The 5,452-nt window shown below is 46.2% G+C and overlaps 1 protein-coding gene and 1 long non-coding RNA gene across 4 annotated transcripts in view; one reads left to right on the forward strand and one right to left on the reverse strand.

Annotated features, from left to right (window-relative positions):
• Znf148 (zinc finger protein 148) overlaps positions 1-298 on the reverse strand; it is a 127,093-nt gene extending 126,795 nt beyond the window's left edge. For 2 of the 3 annotated variants that reach the window (XM_028752248.1, XM_028752250.1), the window contains exon 1: positions 91-162. The gene's annotated coding sequence lies outside the window, so the exon portion shown is untranslated. Of the gene's footprint in view, positions 1-90 lie in introns of all 3 variants that reach the window. The other variant, XM_028752247.1, reaches the window with a different exon arrangement.
• Positions 299-801: 503 nt separating this feature from the next.
• Positions 802-3,328, forward strand: LOC114608329. The gene is made up of 3 exons (XR_003709345.1): positions 802-879; positions 2,580-2,667; positions 3,234-3,328. It is a non-coding gene; the product is annotated as an uncharacterized LOC114608329 (long non-coding RNA).
• The last annotated feature ends 2,124 nt before the right edge of the window (positions 3,329-5,452 follow it).

The raw sequence follows: 5,452 nt of genomic DNA on the forward strand, positions 1-5,452 counted from the left end.
CAGGCCGTCGCCGCCGCGCCCCCCCCCCGCGCGCCGCGCTCTCCCCTCCCCCGCCCTCCCGGGCCCGGGCCTGCCAGGCCGAGCGTTTACCGTGGGCTGGCGCCGAGGCGCGCGGTCACTGACTGCAGGCGGCGGCAGCTCCGACCTTCCCACGGGCCCGGCGAGGAGGGCGAGGGGGAGGGGAGAGAACTTTTGCTGTGGCAGCTCCGGCGACAGCTCCCACCCCTGCGCCTTTCTCCTCTTCCTCCCCCTCCTCCTCCTCTTCCTCCTTCTCTTCCTCCTCCCAGAGCAGTCGAGAGGCAGACATGGCGCGGCTAGAGCGTCGCCGCGGTCGCCGCTGCTGCCGGCGCGGTGCATTGTGGGAAGCCTCGCACACAGGAAGCGCTCCGGGCTACCCGCCCTCGCCTGGCTGGGAGACCTGGTTGCCAGACCTAGCGCGGCTTTGATTCCAGCGCCTGCGTGTCAGCCCCGCGGAGTGGCCGGGGAAGCTGGGCCGGCGCTGGGGGTCCCCCTGATGGGCCTGAAAGGAAAACGCTTTGAAACAGATCGGAACTGAGAAACCTACTGGGAGGAACGTCCCCTCCTTGAGGCCGGGTGCATGCCTAGCACCCCGAGAAGTGAAAAATGGGGATTAATAGCGGTCTGGGCCCTGGGAAGTGGAAGGGGCGGGGACGTAGATGAAGGGTTTAGCCAGGATTTCTTGGATCTTTCTTTTATTGTCTTACCTAGCCTCTCCTCTTTTTCCGGAAGATGTAACCCTGCACCCTTGAAACTAGAAAACCTGGTTGGAGTCTGCAAACCGCGATGCAGGATGTGGGCACCGAGAAAAAGCAAGAGATCCCAGTCAAGACTTCGTTGGGCCCAAACCTCGGTCTGCATGTCAGCAAAGACTTGGTTATAATCTGTACATACCTAAGATTGCTTAGTTGACCCATCTTTTGGCAGCCCTTTGATGACCTTCACTAAATCACGGCATTTCTTTGGAATGCCCTCTTTAACACCAAGACCCTTAGTTGCCTATACAGTAGAAGGATTTACAGTTACTGACCTTTGTACCCACACATTAGTTCAAGGTCAGCTAGGTGTTCTGTAATGTCGACCGGTCACTGGGAACTTAATGAGAGATGGAGCACCTTCGTTACAATTTCTTCATAACAATCTCAAGGCTTTATTTAGCACCTCTCTGCAAAACTTAAACATAACCTTTGAGGTGAGAGGGAAAGGACATTAAAATATCTACATAACCATTTCTGGAATTCTCTCCTTGTCACTCCCACCTCCCCACCCCTTGAATGTTCATTTGAATAGTGCTTTTTGGCAAAACTCCAAACTCCTGCACTTGTGATGACACTGAATTAGATTACTGTCTGCAAGGTTAATATTCCCTCAGGCATTAACCTTAGTAAATCACGATGCCGTTTGAAGTAGCTGAGGCTCAGAAGTTCAGCTGAATTTAAACAATTAACTAAGAAAAGCAGGGATAGGCCAACAGCTTCACAATAAACTCTCCATGAGCGTTCTCCACTAAAAAAATATAAATTTTAATAAGATGACAGTGCATATTCTGAATGCTAATTGTAACAAAACAGTGATACAAGCTAGAGCAAGGGACAGTTATCTGGAGGACAGCCTTCTGGCAACTTCTAGCAACTGCAATGACATCAAATTCAGATGTATTTTTAAAACGGGGGGGAAAAAAACCCTCTAGCAGCAAAGAAGCTAACTTTCAGGTTTTAAGCTGTGGGGAAGCTAATAACTAGAAAGAACTGAAAGCATGGGGTTACACCCAGTGGACTAAGATGAATAGGGTTGCCACTAGGAATAGATCTAACTCTGTTTCTGAAGATAATTAAGAGACAATGAAGAAACAGCCATCTAAAATGGGCAGAGTGAAGAAGACTATAGACTATGACTTCAAAGTAAGAGTGATTGAAGGCTCTTGATAAGTTATAAACCTCTAGAAATACTTCCTGGTCTTTTTTTTTTTTCATACTGCTGTTTGCTTACCTTCCCAATACCAGTCTCAGCCATTCAGCTTGCTTCCTTTCCATCTTAATTTCTTCTTCCCTGCACTCACCCACTTTAAAACAATAAGGAGAAGAACCCATGTCACAAGCCTTTAATCCCAGCACTCAGGAGGAAGAGGCAGGCGAATCTCTGATTTCAAGTCCAGCCTGGTCTCCAGAGCAAGTTCCAGGACAACCAGGGCTACACAGAAGAAACCCTGTCTGAGATGGCTCAGCATTTCAGAGCACTTGCTGCTCTTTCAGAGAGCCCAAGTTTCCAGAGCACCTGCACAAATATGGCAGATAATACACACAAGCACACAGCATGAATAAAAATAACTGTTTAAAAAAAAAAAAAAGGATCAGCCAGAGGGTTCAGCAGGTGAAGGCACTTGCTTCACAAGACTAGCAACCTGAGCTCCACTATCGCTAAAGGTAGAATCAATTCCCAATTCCACAAAGTTGCCCTCCTTACTTCCACATGGGCACCCCTAATAATAAACTCTAAAAAGGACTGTACACTCATACGAAGTTACAAATACAGGGCAAACAGCTCGTTTATCTCTTCCCCAGCTTCTCCCAATGGTGTGACATTAAACTATGGAGAGACATCAACAGCTACAGATTGACAAGAGCGTGTAACATAACGTCCACAGAACTCGTGAGTATCCATGACCTTTCAATCTATGTACGTCTACACTCATGTTTAGAATTTACCTCTGTCCTGTGTAGGAGCAAGGTCTGTCCCCACATCGAAGACAGAACCACTCCTTACCAGCTTATGGTGCTGCACAACTTTAATCCTAGCATTTAGGAGGCAAAGGCAGGTGGACATACATGAGTTCGAGGCCAGCCTGGTCTACAAGCAAGTTCTAGGACAGGACAGCCAAGGCTACACAAAGAAAACCTGTCTTGAATCAACACCCCCAACCCCCAAAAAAGCAACCACTCTTTGATCACAAAAGAACCCCCTCATATCACTTGTTGTGGTTTGTATGTGTTGACTTAGTACTCGGTGCAGTGGGGTTCAGAGGCAGGGCCCTTGTGAGGTGATTATGTCCTGGGGGCTCTAATCCTAGCAAGGGATTGCTAAAATATCATAGTTTGGCATATTAATGAGAACTAGAGTAGAAACTTTAGGAAGGGAACCTATTTGGACAAAGCAGGTTCTGTGCCCTTGAAGGGCATGTTTTATCCCTGGACACAACCCTCCTCTCCCCTCTGCAGCCACCATGAGCTGAGCAGCTCGCTCTACCACTTGCCATGGTCTTCTTCCTCACCATGTCCAACATTTCTTTGGGACAAGCCAAAATCAATGTTGCTCCTTTGTATCAGGTGACTATTCTCTTTGTTACTATTTTTTTGCTTTTTGTTTTCAGTCCTTTCAAAAATTCTAGATAGGCTGGGCAGTGGTGGCGCACGCCTTTAATCCCAGCACTTGGGAAGCAGAGGCAGGTGGATTTCTGAGTTCGAGGCCAGCCTGGTCTACAGAGTGAGTTCCAGGACAGCCAGGGCTACACAGAGAAACCCTGTCTCGAAAAACCAAAAAAAAAAAAAAAAAAAAAGCTAGATAAGCACAAATCATTTCTCACACACACATGTATATCATGTACATGATACACACATGAGAGTGTGATGTATGTATTTATGTGTGTAATATGTGTGTGTATATCTATATTTTATATATGTGTGTGTGACATTTTTCCTAGAAGTACTGGAGACTGAACCTAAGGCCTTATGCACTGATCTATAGCCCATACCTAATGGGACCTTTTCCTACTGATGCCTTTATCTAAATGCAAGGCCTTTGTGATTCCTATAATTTGCCACACATGTCAAATGTTCATTTTTTTTCTATTGGTGAGTAGTGTTCTATTGTGTACACAGATATCCCAGAGTCCACTCATCCATTCCCCATGTACATATAAGTTGTATCTAGCTTATTTGCAATTATTACACAAACTCCTGTGATCATTGTTATACAGATTTTGTTTTTATTTAGTTGTGGGTTTTTTACCAGTGCTGGGGATTAAGCCCTGGGCCTTACACATGCTAGAAATATGCTGTACTACTGAACTAGAGCCCCAGTCTGTGTATATAGGTTTCTATGTAAACTTAAGTTTCTATTTCTCTGAGGTAAAATGCCCAGAAGTATAACTGGTGTATCATATGATACAGACATTCTTTTTGTTTTGGTTTGTTTTTTCGGTTTGGTTTGGTTTGGTTTGGTGTTTTGGAAACAGGCTCTCACTATGTAGCCCTGGCTTTCCTGGAACTTGCTATGTATACATGTATACCAGACTGGCCTTGAAATCACATAGATCTTTCCCTCCTGGGCTTTCTGAGAGCTGGAATCAAAGGCCATCATGCTCAGCAGCATACTCTCCAGAAACTCCTATTCTTAGTAGGAGACATAGCACATACCCATATTCACAGCACTGAGCAGGTAGAGGCAGGAGGATCAGAAGTTCAAAGGCACCCTCAGCTACACAGTGAGCCCAGGGCCATTTCGGGATATGTGAGAGCCTGTTAATGAAAGGAGGAAAAAAAGGAAAGAGGGCTTGCTGGAGTCAGGTCCCTTCCTCCATCATGTGGGTGCCAGAGACCAAGCTCAGGCCATCGCGCCGTTCCCCACTGCGGCATCTCAGGCGTCTGTCATTTCCAACCCTGCAGCAGGATTTGAGAAATCCAGCCATTCATTCCTTGTTGGCATTCTCAAGGGCACTGCAGAGTTGACTTTATAACATTTCATAATCTAGTGTTATTTTAGTTTAGCTCTTTTCCTTTAAAAACAAAACAAAGGCTTCTCCTCCAAGCTAAGTGCTGAGTGGTACACACACTCTCCCAACTCCCACTTTCATCAATGGGCTTGTGAAAATACACAGACACCTTTTGTTGAAAGATTTCTTTACAGGGAAATGACTATCATTGGTGTTTTAGGAAGTCTCTTAAAATATTATAGTTTGTGTCTTTTTTTAAATTATTTCTTGTATCTGTGTGTGTGCGTGTGTGTGTGCGTGTGTGTGTGTGTGGTTCATGCCACGTCACCCTGTGGATCTCAGATGACTATTTCATAAAGTCAGTTTTCTGTCCACCTTTATGTGGATTCCAGAGATGAACTCAGGTCACCAAGCTTGCATGACAAGCACCTCCACCAGCTAGCTGAGCCATCTTGCTAGTCTTTGACTCCCTTGTTGAGATGGTTCCAGGATCTTTCTGTCAAATGGATATAGCACTTACTGTTGAGAGGAAGGAGAACTTAAGCTAAGATGTTCTGGAGCCACACAGGTAGCAAACCCCATGTGCAACATGCCAGCAGGTAAGGCAAGCTGAGTATAGCAGATGTGGAAACAGCTGGTAGCAAAAGGGACAGAAGAGACAGCGCTCCAGCTAGTCTAAAGGCCACAGCCACTCAGCACAGCTGACAGTGTCCAGGGTAGGACAGG

The sequence above is a fragment of the Grammomys surdaster genome, unplaced genomic scaffold (genome assembly GCF_004785775.1).
Source record: "Grammomys surdaster isolate TR1022 unplaced genomic scaffold, NIH_TR_1.0 125889, whole genome shotgun sequence".
In the NCBI taxonomy this organism is placed as follows: domain Eukaryota; kingdom Metazoa; phylum Chordata; class Mammalia; order Rodentia; family Muridae; genus Grammomys; species Grammomys surdaster.